The following is a 19,129-nucleotide window of genomic DNA, read 5'->3' on the forward strand; positions in this document are numbered from 1 at the left end:
ACCAAAAGAGATAGCTCAGGAAAGGGTTCTAATAAAATTTCCAGTTCTTTTATTTCTTCAATTTCGCGGTAGTTCAAAGACCATCACAAGATTTCGCGCCCACACCGTGTGCCAGGTGATCATCCGATGCGGGAGACGCAAAGATATAACAGATGGGCCCAATTTTTTAGTTGCAACACGTCTGGCGATTTCCCATTCCGACGTCCGCCTAGTTAGCCCTAACAGCAGGGTGTAGCTACGCCACCACTCTGGATGTCGGCGTGGCTGCAACGTGGGGCTCCCTGCTGGCTCTAAACCTATGAAATAGAAGTTATGGAGATGGAGGGGGAGATAATATCGCCCGAAGAATATGACAGCGATAAAGGATGGTTATTGGCCCGTGAACGATGAAACAAGGCGAAAGGAACGGCAAATGCGGAACCAGCCAAGAACGAGGGATATGCGTCTAACACGACGCCTCGGAAATTCGAGGAACTTCCACATCGCCAGTCAGTGCCGAAACAACCGCAACTGCTGCAAGATGACTACAACGTACTAATACGCCCGCGAGATGGTTTGGAAATGAGAAAACAAAGTGCAGCGCTCATCAGAGATGGACTCCTATCAGCGGCAACAATAGAATTGGATAATACTGGAGAACACTCCAAATCAACACTGGCTCCCAGGAAGCGCCAAGGAACGCGCGCCGCGTCGCGTCGGGTCAACACCGGCTGGCTTTACGTACTGCAGATTAATGCATTTTTGATGGTATTTTCAACAGAAAATGCCCCGAACCACTTTCCCCAGCTTCCTAACGTTCTAAGTACCGTATCGACACCACTCAGGTGGATATCCAACCACCGAGGGTCCTAGGATGATTCTTGGAAGTTTCGTCACCACGGGTGAGCTGCTGACCGTAACCGGCCGCGGCAGCCGCTCCCCTTGCCGAGGGGGATACCCACGATGGCACTTGGCCCAAGCATGCTGAACGAAGTGACTACAATTGTCGAGCCCCTCCATACAACCTCCGGAGAAGCCGAAGAACGCATTGACCAGACTATCGAGCCGGTGAGCCAAGAAACTCTGTACCATACCACCGTGAGAGAAGATAGCTGGCCATCAGTCCGAACACAGAAGCAACGCAGGCAAGAAGCCTTGGAGAGGCGACGTGGTACCGTAAAGCCCCAAGACCCAGCAACCACCACGAAGAGATTAACAACAACGCGGAGGGTCACTCTACCCCTTCCGGAAAACGACTGTAAGATAATCGTTCGTCTAAATCAAGGAATACCATTAAGAAACGTGCTTGCTCACACACGCACAAGAAATCATCGGCGCGTTCCCGAGCGAGTTCACGGATGACAAACTCATTCTGCGAGTCAACCCAGGATCAAAGATAGCCATCCTATCGACCTAGTAGGAAGAGCTCGCCGAAAAAACATGACACATCAACTCTTCAACACTTAGCAGCAGAAGTCACGCAGTGCGGGCATACACCACCCACGGACAAGGCACCCGCAGGAGAGTGGCAGATGGAATAACTTTGCACACAACCACTGAAACCCTCATAGCCCATCTCAGAAGGAGAACACAAGGCGTGGAAATCGTTACAGCCAAGTTGATCGGTGCCATCCAAAGTGCAGCACTGACCTTCATTGGGCCCCTTCCACCACGATTTGTGTAGGAGAATGGAGGTGAACTCCACTGCTGCCCATTTAGACCGATGCTCCTAGTCAGCAAGATCTGCAGGGAAAGGCGCGACGGTACCGACGTGTGCCAAAACTCGGACAGACCCATCTGCAGATTGTGCGGACTGCTTAACCCAACCTACGGGCACAAGTGCGAGATAAATTGCGCCTAGGGTGGGGAGGCTCACCCAACCGGCGACCACTCATGCAAGGAGCGACTAAAACTGGTTCAACCTAGATCCACACCATCGTCAGCCCTGATGACGCCATAGACGCCATGACGCCATCGTCAGCGCCCTCGCCGCCATAGAGCAACCTGGCAACCCACGAGCAATTGCGAACAATCACCACAAATAATACCAGAAATACAGCAACAATTTCAACAGTTGTTTGCGGAATTCCAAGAATTAAAGAAATACTTCATGTGTACCTAACCAAGGAACCGAAACGTAAACGAAAAAAATAGTAAAATACGCTCTCAGAACATGAAAGCACGCTAACCTCCGAAACAGACGGCACAGTACCGTCTAAGTGCCATCATAGCCCGGAAAACCCAAATGAAAAGCGAAAATATTACGATCTGGTCCTGGAAATGTTGGTACATTAAAAGGAAGCATACATACTTCTCGCTATACGTACAGGCGGTGCTAGCCCCCCGGTCGTTATCTGCCTGCAAGAGGCGGGAGAGGAACCGAAACCAATTATGGGGTATGAAATACACTACGACCCCGGCCACAGTGGGGTGGCCACGCTCGTCCACAAAGATTTGACAACCCTAACCGTACTCCCCGGAGAGGAAATCCCACATGTCATCATCACGATATGGGCCGCCAAGAAAGGGAGACCGAAACAAGTCGTATGCAACGTATACAGTCCCCCCCGCGACAAAAAGGCTGACTTCACGTTAGTGTTCCGGAACCTACTGAGAATTCTGGAACACCGCGATCGCCTAATTATAACCGGAGATTTCAATGCAAACCACAACACGTGGGGCTACCCAAAAGCAGACAACAAGGGCACCAACTCCTAGAAGCCATAGAGCGTCACGGATACACACTAAAAACTGTACCACGTACGCCTACTAGAATGGGAAACAGCGCCAGCATGAACACGACCCCTGATCTCACCATAACCAAAGATACTTCATGAATAAGCTGGAGGGTCCAAAACGACTGGCTGGGTAGCCATCACTACATTATCAAAATCACCAGCGCCTCGGTCAAACTACGCCGACCCCTAGAGAAGGAGAAAATTACAAATTCGCCAAAGTTCAGAGAAACGCAACAGTCTGACTTAGATACAAGTCCGCCCTTCCCGAAACATCAACCATGATCAAGGAGTGGGCCCAACACATCAAAGAATTATACGACGCCAACACCAAAGCCTACCAAACCAATACCAACACGCCGCCAATCGACGACCCTCTTACACACTTAAGGGCAGCATGCAGAGGCCTCACAAAAAGATGGCGCAAACAGAAGCTAAATTGCAAACTTAGACTTCGAATTGCGAACGTCACTATGCAGCCCAGCAATTATACCCTGAATGTACACATTGGGTAACAGGCGCACGTTCTGTGATTCGCTTAAAGGCGCGCTCAGCCCCCAAAAAACGTGGAACATACTCCGCAGCATTCTCCATCCTTCTAGTACCGAAACAGAAAAACAAAGACAACCATACTAAATATCGTTGGCAAATATCCGAGAACCCAGGGTGAACTCACACAGGAAACTCCAACAAAAATACGCGGGAATCTGGACAGGGCATCCTAAACCATAGCGTCAATATAAGGGACCTCCGAACGAGACACTTGATGCACCCATTACGTATGCGGAGGTATACGTGGCAGCACAGAGCTTCAAGAAAAAGCACGGCACCGGGCCCCGGCGAGATCACCTGAGATTACGAGATTACGTTGAGGAAAGTAGGCGATGAAACCCTCCGAGCCTTTACACAGCTGCTGAACGAAGAAATCTGGACACCGGGCGGAATATTACTCGAAGAATGGACAACCATTCAGATAGTATTTATACCCAAACTGGGAAAACCGCGCAGGCTCGATCAACCGCGACGGATCTCGCTCACGTCTTGCCTGAGCAAACTTTTTGAGCGCATCCTACTCACTCGAATTGAACAACACATGGAGGAACATGGACTACACCCCGATTGCATGTACGAATTTCGGAAAGGCATGTCGGCACAGGATGTCTTCCTCCTCTTCAAGGAAGAAGTACTAAAACCACAACCGAGCAGCACCAAAATACTCCTAGCCCTTCACTTGGATAAAGCCTTTGATAATATAGCACACGAAACCAACCTAGATGGACTCGCCACCATAGGAGGCGGGGAGCGAGTATATTAATATAGCGTCGCTTTTCCCAGTCACCCAAAAGCCCGCATCGCCATAGCAGGCACACAATCAGAGATATATGATCTACCGCAGAATGGTACTCCGCAAGAATCAATACTATCCCCTTTCCTCTTCAACATCTGATTTAGAAAAACTTACATTTTAACTGGAAAGCGTTCCAAAACGTGGATGTGCCTTCCATGCCGATGATATCACCCTATGGGCTACCAAGCGTGCATACAGCGACAGAGAGAACACATTACTGACAGCTATCAAACACATTAATTAGTTAATCAATTAGGTAATTAATTATTCTTCAAATAATAATTCTATTAATTAGTACATACTGCAGCCTCAATGAGGCTATTGCAGGAGTGAGATGAACGACAAACATATAACATTTATAAACAAGCTTGCGTGAATTGTTTCAGTGGTAGTGAACGGATTTTGCCCGGTAATTAATTCCAGAATTGTTGATGGAAAAAAAGTGGGCAAAAAAGGTTGAGATATTTAGAGAACGGTGACTCCTCATACATTAGTGTTTGGAAAAAGTCAAGTAATTATCTAGAGAGGCGAGGCGAGAATTGATTAACGTGAGAAGGAATTTTAGGCATTCAGGTTTGGGACGCTCTGCAAGAGGAGTGAGACCAAGTAGGGAAAGAGAGTTAGACAGCGAAAATTTCTTGTCATATCTCCTACAACCAAACGAACTGTCTTTTTTTTCACTGATTCTAGTTTTTTGACGTCACAGTGTTTGTATTTATTCCATAGAACGCAGCCATTCGAGGATAGTAGGAATGAGAGCTTTATATGCAAGAAGTTTAGTTTCTTGAGGTGCAAGGCGCAGCGTACGATGTAAGTAACCTAGCCTTTTAAGGGCCTTGTTACAGGTGACATCAATGTGTTTAGACCATGACAAATCGTGTGTGAGCAGGATACCCAAATAATTGAATTCGAAGACACAATTTAAAGTAATATTGTTAAAGGCATAGGCAAAGAAGGAAGGGGATGAGCGTCGTGTAATGTACATGGAGACAGTTTTGGAAAAGTTGATATTCATTTGCCAAGCTTTGGACCGGCTACAAAAGTGAGCTAAATAATTGTTATGGACAACATGATCAGTAGGAGGTTTAACTGTATGATTTATAATACAATCATCTGCAAAAAGGCATATTTTAACTGACGTGTGTAAGCAAGAGATCATTAATATAAAGCAGAAATAAAAGAGGACCCAGTACTGAGCCTTGGGGAACTCCTGATGCAACAGGAATCAAGGGTGAATTAGTACAGTTGAAACATACATATTGCGAAAGCTGGGAAAAAAAGCCGATATCCAAACAATCAAAGATGCATTTTTAGTATGCCGAACAGCTTGTCCATAAGTTTACGGTACGAGACAGTGTCGAAGGCCTTTGCAAAGTCTATAAAAACAGCATCAATTGGTCACCTTCGTCTAAAGAGCTAGTCATGTCATGAACAAGTTCTGTGAATTGTGTTATAGTGCTAAGGCCACTCTAAGATCATGCTGGAAAGTGCATAAAATTATGTTAGTTTCAAGAAATTCCATAATATCGTAGAGATAATATGTTCCAGTAATTTACGCGAGTGTGCTGTTAAGGACATTGGCCTATCGTTAACGATTGGACGTTAGCCCACTTAAATATGGACAAAATTGAAGCAAGTATCCACAAGGGATGAGCGCTGGCGGTTGAGAGAGATTTTATAAAGTTAATTGTTAAATATGTGCTGCACCAAAGAGAGCATCGAACGAGAAAAACAGTCGGGATGCTGTCGGGACCACACGACTTCATGGTATCTAAGTTGAGGATTAAGTCAATTACACCTTCAGTAGACAGTTATATATCGTCAAGTCGACGTTATGGTTCGGAATGAAAAAAAGGGGTTACAGAGTTATCAGTCGTAAAGACAGAGTGGAAGTAGGTGTTAAAAGACGAAGTTAATGTCTGCGAATCCGAAACTGCAACATTGTTAATTAATAACGTGTCCGAGGATGACCCAGGTGGTTGGATAGCTTTCCAAGTTAGCCTGCATTAATTACAGCAAGGTTACCTTGTAATAAAATTCTTTTGCAGCAACCATTTCAGAACAGAGTTCTTTTTTAGCGCTATGGAATTGCATGAGTTTTGTTGAGCCACCAGAGCATTTCGATCGACGTAATCTGGCCACACGACGTGATAAATGCAAAAGGTCCCTAGTCATCCAAGGAAGTCCAGTGTTTGTATTCTGTGTTTTAAAGGAACAAGAAGGTTGAATACAATTACTGACAAGATTTTCGAAGAAACTTAACAAGGTATTAATATCACTAGTGGTACTTATTAGTTCAAACTCATGAAAACAATCGCGTACGGCGTCGGTTATTGCCATATCATCAGCGCGGTTAAAGTAAGGAAATATGCGTTAGATATAGTGGGATTTAGGGACGATGTGAGTGACTGAAATCAACACAGCGTTGTGGTCAGATATTCAATCAATAACATCGTATTCATAACCGGCATTAAAAAGAGATCTAGTAAGAAAGAGAAGATCAAGGACGTAAGTTTGCCGAGTGAAATCCTGAACGCCCTGGTGCAGGCCATAGGACAATGAAATGTGGCCCAACTCCCGCCCTATAGCTACTTCGTGGCCGCTTATTTAATAGAAGACCGATCAACACCAGGAGCATTAAAACCGCCCAAGCAGATCACGTTGAACGAAGAAGTATTATGCCTATGGAAAAATTGAGATACATTGTGCAAAGGCTCAATATTAGAACCAGACGTACGGTAAACGACCCTTATAATCAAAGACATATTTTGGAGTTGAACTTTACAGCACCAAGACTCAGTATCAGCTGGGGCAATGAGTGCAGAAAATTGAAGGTAAGATTGATGAAATAGAGCAAGTCCGCCTCCTCTAGCAAATTTTGTGTCACGCCGAATTACTTTGAAACCAGGGGGGTTACATCAGAATCGTGCACACCATTCTGTAAGCAGCTCTCAGTAACACCGATAATATGTGGCGAGTAAGACTAGACAAAGGAAAGAAATGCAGAGAAATTGCGGACAAGGCTTCTTGCGGTAACGTTTAAATGGGAAAGTTCATTACCAGTACCGTGAGTCGAGGGGATTTGGTCCTAGCAAGTGTTTCGGCGGGTTTAGTTGAGCCAGCAAAGATGTGCCCTAAAGGCGCGAAGGCATAACATAGGGGGGAGTAGTGTACACCCCTTAAATCTACTCACCAATCAAGTATAAAAAGGATATATCAATAGAAACGAACGTAAACCACTATAAAGGCAAATTTTACAAACGAAAAAGGAAAACACAGCAGACTAAGGTAACAAGGCTGAGAGCAGTCAAGTGAACGAATTTGTGCATGTTATAAAGCGTTTTTAACAAGTCGATATAACCACATAATAAATCTGAGACAATTATACAAAGACATTCAGACATCAAGATGAAGCTTTAATTTGTGAGTGAATTTGTCATTGTTTGTTATCCCGACAATATCTTCTGGCAGTTGATTGCAATGATTAACAGCGAGGACTAAAGGTGAACATAAATATAGGTTTATTCGGGTGAAGAAAGGTCCTAATTTGAATTCGTGGTCTAGTTGAGCAAATATTTGGTGGGCAGGTTTGAAAAGTACAGATAGATGGGATACGTTGCGATAGATTTCCTGAAAGAGAGATAAAAGTGACAGTGCTCTTCTTGGTTGCAGTAAGGCAAGTTTAGGGACATTTGTTCAGTAATGTTAGATGTCCGAGAGTAATTCTTTGTTATGAAATGGGCATTCTTCTTCAGAAGAATTCGAGTTTATTCATGAGGTATGGCTGGTGAGGGCTTCATATTTTTGACGCATACTCAAGTTCAGGGCAGGCTAATGTATTGTAAGCTAAACATTTAGTAGCAGAGCTGGTGAAATGCAATTACGCCATATCAATTGGAGTGTTTTAAATTCAGTGATAGTTATAGTGTCAATATGCAAGTTCCATGATAAATCAGAGGCTAAATGCAAGCATAGTTGGTTATATGTTCAACTCGTTTGCTATTCAGTGTGTAGTGATGCCTTATTGGGCTCAAATTTGTAGTGAAAGAAACGGTTTACGTTTTTTTTTTTTTCACGTTGGCTTCCGTCTACAAGTCCTGGTGCCATTTTTGTAACCTGTTTAGGTCGTTCTGCAAGTTATTAGCGTCTTCAATGTTAATCACCTTTCTATGTATCGCGCAGTCATCCGCGAATAACCTCACGATGGACGTGAGAAATTAGCGATATCATTAATGTAAAATTAAATATAGAATCGGTCCGAGCACAGACCCCTGCAGCACTCTTGATTTCACGCGTGCTAATGAGGAATTATTCGAGTAACTACAATGGTTTGATAGCGGTTAATTAGGAACTAAGTTATCCAATTCATTACGTTAGTACCTAAATTAAGACTGGTGAGCGTTTTTATTAGCAGAGCGTGAGGGACCTTGTCAAAAGCTTTTCTAAAATCCACAAAAACGGCGTCAGTCTTGCACATATCGTGTACAGCAATGTTAATACCGGCAATTAACTCAAATAATTGAGTTTCACAAGATCGACCGCGCGGGAAGCCATGCTGCTTAGAAGAAAAAAAGAAGTTGTTTTCCCCGAAGTACTTCACGACGGCAGTTTGCTGCCAATACTAGTGTGCGAGATTGGGCTGTAGTTAGATGGTTTTGAGTGGTCAACATATTCAAATATAGGGATTACGTGGGCTACCTTCCAGTCGTCGGGCACACAGCCTGTGTCGAGGGATTGCTGAAACACAGCACTTTATATACGACACCCTTGTGGCTTTGCTATCTTAAGAGGAAGCTTTAGCTCGGGCTCAACTCCGACGCGACCCTTTCAAATACATGTAAAACTCAAAATCGCTTTTCCGAGATAATCCCTGGAACGATGCTACTGAAATTTGTTGTATTTGAGAGGAAAGGCTAAATTCTAGTGACTATTGGAAGCCGGATTTCGATTAAGGTCAAAATCTTGCTAAAAGAATTATTATATCTTTGAAAATTTTAAAAGAGTAGAAGGATGAAGTTTACAAATTGCTCTACTTCAAGAGCATATATCACGCTTCTGTAAACGGCATCCATTTGACCATTCAAAGTGGACAAATTGGATATGTCAATTTGTATCTTTAGTAAATTGGTTATGTTGTATACAAGGGTTCTGTATTTCCATATTGCTAAATTTTTAAAGATTCATGTGTGACATACCAATTTTGTCCACTTTAGATGTACTATTACAAGCAATTCACATAATTGTGATATGATTTTTCATTACTGAGTTACAGAGTTGTAAACGTGATAGTCTCGTTTTCTGAAAATGTTCGAATTTTGCTATTTCTCACTAAAATGTCGACTACCTAAACCAAGAATTCGAACCCAACAGTCACTAGGTCTAAAGTATTTTTCTTAAATGCAACAAACCTCGTCAAATTTGGCGCTGTGGTTGCCGAGAAAAACGAATTATCCTTTTGCATGTATTTAGATAGGAGCACCTGAGTTATAGCTTCCTCTTAAGTAGCTTAGGGCATATATCGTCAGGCCCAGGGGCAGAACTCGCAGGAAGGCGACAAATGGACGTTGCGATACCTTCGAGAGTGATTATATATATACATATATATATATATACACACACACACACATGTATATATATATATATATATATATATATATATATATATATATATATATATATATATATATATATATATATATATATATATATGTAATTGTAATTTGGATTGACAATTTTCCAGGATTACTCGCTGTTGATTTTAGCCTGTTTGGGATATCATGGTTATAATTTTTTTCTGCCGTTTCGATTTAAGTTTTATGTAACTGCGCATGTTTATGGTAACGCTTCCAATCATCCTCAAACGCCTTCAGTTTCGCTCGCGAGTATATAAGTTTATTTTTATTTATGCGACATTTTACATGAGTCGTGAACTATGTGCTTTGTGTTGATGCTGCTATACTGATCTTAGGTATGTACTTTTCTTTTAGTGAGATAAGTTTGTCGCGGATAAGCATTCAATTTTTATTTGTATCGCGATGGATAAGAGAGCTTAAGAAATAAATCTCGCTCATAAGGGATTAAATGCTCACCAGAAAAATCTGAGCTCTATTTCTACAACCCGACAAGGTCGGAAAAATACTAAGGATAAACCTAATATTAACATTTATGTTGGAAATGAGGAAATGCCCATGATCGAACGCATCTGAATTATGCGACTCCAATTAACCTGAAAACGGGCATAATTGAAAAATGATTATATACTTGAAAACAGGGTACAACAAGTTATGCACCTAATTAAATGAATTGCTAATCAGTACTATGGTATAAAGGACAGAAGGCTGGCACAGCCTGTACCTCAGACAAAAAGTCGCCGAGAAAGAAAAGATTAATAGAATCCTTAGAGAGCTTTTAAACAGGCAACCTAACTTCCGACAAATACCTCTAATGAGAGAAATACCTCACTATACTTTAGAAGAGCTTATAGAAGCTCACAAAATAGCAGAACACCCGCCGTGGTTGCTCAGTGCCTATGATGTTGGGCTGCTGAGCACGAGGTCACGGGATCGAATCCCGGCCACGGCGGCCGCCTTTCGATTGAGGCGAAATGCTAAAACCCCATATACTTAGGTTTAGGTGCACGTTAAAGAACCCCAGATGGTCAAAATCTCCGGAGTCCTCCACTACGGCGTGTCTCATAATCAGAAAGTAGTTTTGGCACGTAAGACCGCATATTTTTTTTAAATAGCAGAACATGGAACGCGGACGCAGAGCAGGACAGGCAGAAATATACTAGCGGAATTGAGAATGAACAACACAAATCAATATGGCTCCAAAAAGGATATCCCTTATGACATACGGAAATGTATGTAAATCCGACCATTACAAAAAACATGCATCCTGAACATCACCAGAAAAGGAAAGCAGAAAGAGCCTAAGAACTTTAAGGATTCCTAACATACCACCTATGTAGACACGGCCAAGTAGGAGGAAATGACCACATTACTGTGACTGTGGCGCACTGCAAAGAGAGTCATCAGGTCAGTCGTTTGGTAAGAACGTTCATCGCAGAAGAGGTGGAGGAAGCAGCCATTGCCCTAGCAATGGCATCCACCTCAACTACACTAATCATCAGCAACTCGGAGACGGTTGCGAGAAACTTTCGCACGAGGGCGCATATAAAAAAAAGCAATAAGAATATTGGCTGCATACAAAAACCAACGAAGTATAGGTATATTCTGGGCACCCACTCCCTTCTCTTTACTCGGCAATGAGGCTGTACACGAGACGGCTCGGGGACTAGCAGAACGAGCTTATGCATAGACTAAGTCGAAGGGGAAGGAAGATGAGAGATTTTAAAAGATGACCAGAATAAGCAGGAGAATTCGCGTTTCAGCACACGGAAGAAGAAGAAGAGCCGAGGAGTGAAGACGTGGAAGCATTGGCTCCCTTTTTTCCACGCTCCGCTCGCCAATTTTGAGAGAACAACAAAAAGAAACATACCACTAGATCCGCGAAGCAACGGCTAATCGACTGACACCAAGATAGGAGGTGGGGCTTGTATTTAAAGACCTTTTTCTGCTCCTACACGCCTACTTATGCTTAGCGGAGCGCAGCTTAGTGAAGAGTAGGGCCTTTGTTAGGCCTAGTAAGCCCACGTGTCGGCAGGCATGGCTGATACAAACAAGGAAAATGAAGATTTTACTGGAAATAAAGGAAACATTGCTCAGGACGACTTCGGTTGGCCAGTAGTAACTGGCCGAAGATCACGAGCTGCCGCAAAGGCTGGGAATGAGGAGAGCACATTGCCACGTAATCAGTGAGCATGGCGTCTAGAGAACCGCCGTCGGTGGAATGGTTAAGAATTGGGGTATCAAAGCTTCGAGGCTGCCTCAGGAGCACAGAAAAATCATTACACGACCTCGAGAAGGGCTCAATTTGAACAAGGTGAGCACCACCACGATTGGTTCCGCTGTCATCGAGGCGTCAGGCTTAACGGAAGAGGAGGCCCGTGAATGTTGTCTGGCCAAACTTCACTCTACATATCATCGTAGTCAGCACACCTAAGCCCGAACATGCGGCGAAGTACGTTAGAATCAAGTAGTTCAAGATTATGGAAGCGGAATACGCGGTAAGTGCATACGAAGTGGCACCACATGCCTCGCGCAATGGAGTCATACGAAGAATGGACCGTAGAAAATCGCAAGCTATGATAACAAGAAATATCGTGCCGCGCGCTTGCGCTGGCTGCCAAGGGCATCAAGACGTCGGGATCAGTCAATGTACTTTCCGATGGACTCAAAGTGCCCAATTTTGTCAGATATGGATCCATAGTAATGAGATGCTGCCTTTACAGGAAGCAATTCGTCGTCTGCTTCACCTGCGGAAGGGAGGGTCGGGCACCACACTGATGCGTGTCCGACATCTGGCTTTGTTCAGTGCAGGGGATGTGGAACTCGCAACCCAGGAGATGAACATGTCTGTGTACTTAAGTGTAAATTTTGTGAAGGCGATCAACCTACCGGGGACAAGTTTTGCAAGCAAGGATTCCAAATACCTTATGTCGTATGACTCCGTCGAAGAGAGCGCAACAGGACTAGATCGTCAACAAGAGCGCAGCTGGAGGCACAACAGCTGGCGCCCAACAATCGCCCCGAATGCAGGGAGCACTCACACTCATGGAGTTGCACCAGATCCGGTTATCGTTCACTATCCAGGGAGAGAAGCGGCTGCAAGTCAAGGAAAGCACAGGTGCGCTTCGTGCAGAGGAGCTCAACACATGTAGAGAAGAAGACGCCAGGAACCACCTGTGCTGACAAAGTGAAAGGTATGGCGAGAGTTTCTGGGGGCGTCTTGGCGGCTGTGGCTGGACTTAAAGTAACTTCTTCAAGAAAGGCTAATGAAGAAGTTACCAGGCAGCTAGTAGAGCTTCGCAAAAAAGAGCATTTGCGCCCTGCTACAGTAGAGATAGACCTATAAGTAAAAGCAGCGACCCAGGGGTATCCAGCTCCCCTGCCGCTGAAAAGAGGATGTTGAGCTCCGAGGATTATTCAGTCTTCTCAGCCCTCAGTGAAATAAAAGAGGCAATTACAGCGATAAGAGATACAGTGGACACGAGTAACATTAAGTGGACAAGTTGGGGAAATGGACGCTAACGGCGAAGAAAAGACTTGGGAAGATTGAGGCGCGAGGAGATGACAACGATGAGTATCTGCCATCGGAGGCAGATAGTATAAAGTCCATTCCTGGATGGCCCGGGGCCATCACACAGAGGAAAACAGCGGGTACTAAAAAGACAGCCTCACCTAATAACAATGGACAGTAATCATGGATTTAACGTGTGGCAATTGAATTGTCGCGGGTTCCAAAACAAGAAAGCAGCACTGCGACTGGTGATCAGGTCATCTGATGCGAGGCTAAAGGTAATTATGCTGCAGGAAACCTTAGCGGACGAAGTTATGCTTACTGGGTACAAAGCGATATGTAGAGGCAAAAAATTGGGAGGGGGTTGGCGACCCTCATTGACAAAAAGTTTCCACCCATTCAGCATGATATTCATCTAAGAGATTACAGGTTTAAGTTTATTCTGGTTGAGAAATTACTTGAAAGGAACAGAGGCAAGGTGCAAAGAATTTCCTGCTTGAATGTTCACAGCACTTCTAATGGCATGAGACAGAGGTTTAGAGCACACAACAAGTTGCTTTTGGTTGCAAACAACTCCCCGCTCATTATTGGAGGTGACTTTAATGCTCCTTGTAACACATGGGGATACACTTGGAACACAAAGAAGGGAGAGGAGCTATAGAGTCTCGCCATGGATTTGGGTTTATGCTCGATTACTGATCCGGTGTATCCCACCCGTTCTGGCACGTCCACAAGCAGCGACTCCACAATAAACAATTCAAAAGGAGCCAATTTAGAAAATTCAAACACGGATCTCGGCAGCGATTATTACATCATACACATTACCATACGCATACCGAGACAGGAAACTAGAATCTTCAAATTCACTGACTGGGGTCAGCTCAGGAAAATCAGAGAAGGCAGAAGGAAAGTGGGGCCTTTAGATGCCGAGCAGGAGCCCCTTCAGACATAGGTCATCCAGCTCAGAGAGGACGTCAAAGAGGCCACTATAGAAATAAGGACAGAGGAAAATATTGAGGCTATGGACAGCAGGCTGGCGCATCTGATTGAGGCCAAACAGGCTATATTACAGAGATAGAAGACGCAGACGCAACATAAGGCTAAGGAAAAAAATTGCGCAAGTAAACAGGGAAATCAATCATCACTCGAAAACTCTCGTGAAGCAATAGTGGGATGAGATTTGTAACTCGGGTGATGGTAGACTCACAAACATGGATGTAGCTGAAACCTCCCCAAGTACTTGCTCAACGAGAATGAAACAAGGACAAGCAAGAGAAGAGCTAAAGCTAAGTTGGTTCATCAGGAAAGCCAGGATAAAACCCAGGGGAAGATAATGAATAGACTCGCAGCCAAATATCTCCCAGTCAAACAACCAAACGAAAGAGATGAAAACCCCGAGTATACGGGAGGCATATGTGAATAACTTAACCCCGACTTCACTGAGAGTGAAGTGAGGGCGGCTCTTCGCAGTCTTAATGGTAGATGGGCGGCTTTACCTGACCGAATAACTAAGAAGATATTAAGAAATCTTGATGATGAATCAATTTCTTATCTAAGTGAACATTTGAATAAATGTTGGAGAAAAGGGGTACACTGAGAGGAATGTAGGGGGGCCAACACTACCCTAATACCAAAGCCAGGGAAACAACTCACTCTGGACAACCTCCGTCCTATTTCCTTAACGTCATGTCTCGGCAAAGCTGTCGAACATGTAATCCTAAATCGGCTCGCGAAATACGTTGAGCAGAATGACATCCTCCCGTACAACTTGATCGGTTTTCATCCCGGGCAGTCAACTCAGGATGCTATGCTGCAGATCAAACACCTACTTGTACAGGCCAGCCCAGCGCATACGAAATATCTTTGGGGATTGGATGTGGAAAAAGCTTTTGATCGTATAAAGTATAAGGCAATACTTGACTTTTCTCGGAGATGGGGTTAGGTAAGATACTTTTTAACATGATTACGGACTTTCTCAGAAACAGAACTGCACAATTATTGCTGGGATAGCCTAAATCTGAAGCTAAGAGTTTGTGAAATAGGGGCACTCCACAAGGGGCTGTGCTCTCACCCACACTATTCAATTTAGCAATGTCCAAGGTTGCAGGAAATCTGGAGAAAATTGAGGGTATACATTATGTGGCATATCCGACGACATAACCATATGGGGTGCCAAGGGTAATGTAGGACAGACAGAGACCAGATTAGAGCAAAGTGTATATGTTGGAACTAACACACTGAAGGACATGGGGTGGAAATGCTCGGCAGTCAATTCAGAACTCTTGTTCGTAAAACATCGCAGAAGAGGTCGTAAATCAAGAGGTTACATTCCCGAATATGTGCCAAGGGTGTGTTTATACAACTCTGAAGGATTCGCAATCAGGTTAGTTGAATAAATCAAGGTTCTTCGTTATCACATAGAAGGAAACAATGCTAACTGGAGAATACCACGAGATAGCTCGAACGAAGCAGATGAAATCATTAGATTGCTAAGGAAAATTACCAAGAGACACAGAGCCTTAGGAGAAGACAGCGCTTTGAGGCCTACATGCATTTGCTCTCTATCACTTGACTTATTTGGCAGGATTATTCAAATGGAAGCAGGCAGAACTTAACAAACCTAATTTGGTGCTCAAGAAGCTTGTTAAAGTAGCCCTAGCGGTACCCAGTAAGGCCGCAACCGGCAAACACATGAGTCTCGGAGTGCACAACACAATGGAAGAAATTGCGCATGCCCAACAGCTAGCGCAGCACGAAAGAGTGACAAAAACATGAGCTGGCAGGAACATATTACATGCAATCTGTGTAGAACGCAATAGATCAAGGAGCCCAATAAAGGCTGAAATGGAATTAAGGCCTGAAGTTAGGAATAAGGTCAGAACCAAGCCTCTCCCGGAAACATGCATCTAGCATATAATATTAAAAGGAGGAAGGCAAGAGCGAAATCACTCTTGCAGGAAATACAGCAGCAGAACCAACTGGCACCTAAAGTTGATGCTGCCTGGCTGAAAGGTGAAGCATACACAGCCATTGTATCAAGTTATCAAAGGAAAGTACATGACCCTATCACTTTTTTTACCAAGGACTCAATGGTGGCGGATCAAGCGGCGATTGCTCTAGCCATCAGGAGCAATAAGTGGGCCTGCATATACAGTGATTCGAAATCTACTATAAAGTGTTTTGATAAAGGCTACGTAGTTGCAGTTGCAGCTAAACATTTTGAAATCATTGGGATTATGAGAACTGAAATCGAGTGGTTCCCTGCGAATATGGGGAGTGTGGACGAGACTCGGGTAAACCTCAATGAGGTTGCTCATGACTTGGCACGAGGACTTGCTAAACGTGAAAGTCACAACCGAGCTGTTCACACGTGTACTTGCCTATATTTATCAGGCGACCACGGTTCACCACCTAACAAATATCATACAGCGCAGGACGCGCCAGCATGAATCGGAAGTTTCTGGAATGTTATCGATAGTTCCATCCGCTGTCTGTGACCGAACGTTGTGTAACCTGATTGCATGTGTGCGCTTCACGAATAATGTAGAACTTTGTGGAAGGCATGCCGGTGCCAGCGAATACTCTGGAACATTCGACGACAGATGTATAAAAGCCGGCGCGCTTGACCCGCTGACCAGATTTTCAACGATCACCGACGGTGTTCGCAGCTGTCGTCGTTCTTTGAGTGTAGCCTGTTTTTGAGGGCACAAATTCGCCCAATAAAACGCTAGTTTCGTATTTCCCAGTTTGGCTGCTTTCTTCACCATCAGACCACACGACATCTGGTGGAGGTGCTTTGCGTTCATGTACCGGACGCCCCTACAAGGCCGTGACCCAAGCCCGAACGCGGAATACATCACCAACGTTAAACCGGCGTGGTAGCCGAAGTCTGCAAGGACTGCCCCCGGAGCACGGACTTTTGCCTGAGACGAGCACGAAGATTGTCAACAAGTACACCCCAATGGCAGCTCCAGCGTCCCCCGTCGTGCTGCAGCAGCCCAGGGAGCCTCCGACATTCCGCGGTTCAACGTTCGAGGATCCGAAAAGCTGGCTTGAGACGTATGAGAGGGTCGCAACATTTAACAGCTGGAACAGCGACGACAAACTGCGACATGTCTTCTTCGCATTGGAAGACATTTCCAGAACGTGGCTCGAGAACCGAGAAGCCACCTTAACGACCTCGGACCTGTTCCGAAGCGGCTTCCTGCAGACAGTCGCAAGCGTCGTACGCCGAGAACAAGCCCAATAGCTATTAGAAACCCGGGTGCCACTACCTAGTGAGACAACAGCGTTCTTCACGGAGGATATGAGACGTCTATTCCGCCACGCCGACCCTGAAATGCGCGAGGAGAAGAAAGTCCGCCTACTCAAGCGTGGTGTGAAGGAAGAACGTTTTGCCGGAATGGTACGAAGCCCACCATAGATCGTCGACGAGTTTCTTCGCGAGGCCACCAGCATCGAGAAGACACTCGAGATGCGAAACCGGCAATGCGACCGCCGCACGAACACTGAAAACTACGCCGGTGTTCCATCACTAGTCACCGACGATCTACGTGAGACTGTCAGAACGGTCGTACGGGAGGAGCTGCAGAAGTTCTACCCAAGGTCGCAGTGCCAAGTGGATTCACTCACTGAAATCGTCAGAGAAGAGGTTCAGCGATCGCTTGGAGTCCCTGAGGTGCAACCACGATCACCGCAACCTCAGCCGGAAGCGATGAACTACGCCGCCGTAGCCCGCCGTCAAGGTCCTCCTCCGCTGCAACGGCAGGACCCTGTAACGCCGAAATTGCGTCGTCCACCGCCGCCACCGCCAGCACACCCACCCGTCGACCAGCGCAGCTACGCGAGGAAGACGGACATCTGGTGAGCCCCCGACCACCGCCCGCTCTGCTACCACTAGGGTGATTGCCATGTGTACCACCGATGCCCATACAGCGACCTCGGATTGCGAGGGACCGCCGTCAACGCACCGCGCCCTCGGGAAGGTGAACGCCCTCGTAACATCGCCGACTGCCTCGCCGCGACTCAGTGGAGCCTTCGACGACCGTCCCATCCGCCGTCACGAGGCTGCTACCTGTTGCCGCAGCACCGTCCATACACTGGCCCAGCACGGGCTGCTCTCCGAGGGCTCTCCGGCCCACATCCGTAAAACTAAAAGCAGCGACTGATGGAGGTTCGGTTGCTGTGCGTCGAACTGACGAAGATCTTTCGCCGCCGACCAAGACGACGAAGAGGCCATCTCGATGACATAAAGACACGCCGCCGTCCTGAAGAAGTCAGGAAGCCAAGCCTACGACTACGAAAGACGACCTGACGACGCCACGTACCAGCCACAGGTCAACGCGACGCAGCCGTGATCCGACGCCAAGGCCTAACTGTAACGCAAGACAAAGAACCACCGAACTCGACGTGCTTCTCGACGGCCACGCAGTCACCGCCTTAGTAGACACAGGTGTCAATTACTCCGTCATAAGTGGACCCATCAACGCCCAGTTGAAGAAAGATGGGAAGGATTCAAATTCGGACTGCTGCAGGAAACCTCTTGATGCCGACTGGAATGTGCACAGCAATAGTTGCCATTCATGACCGGACTTAACCTGCCACCTTCGTTATCCTCCAACAGTGTTCACGAGACGTCATTCTCGGTATGGACTTCCTCAACCAACACGGCGCAATCATCGACCCCAAGTCGAAGTCAATAACGCTGTCGGAAGATCAAGCGATACCGCCGGAGAGCCCTCGTAGTCACCACGCCTTGAGTGTGCTCGAAGATGAAGTGAGCCTCCCGCCTCGCTCCAGCATTGTTATTTTGGTCGGCAGAGAAACACACGCTGATGTTGAAAGCGTCATCGAAGGTGACCAGCGTCTACTGCTCGACCGTGAAATTTGCGTCGCAAGAGGGATCACTCGACTACACGGAGGAAAC

This window comes from Dermacentor andersoni, chromosome 11 (genome assembly GCF_023375885.2).
Source record: "Dermacentor andersoni chromosome 11, qqDerAnde1_hic_scaffold, whole genome shotgun sequence".
Classification (NCBI taxonomy): domain Eukaryota; kingdom Metazoa; phylum Arthropoda; class Arachnida; order Ixodida; family Ixodidae; genus Dermacentor; species Dermacentor andersoni.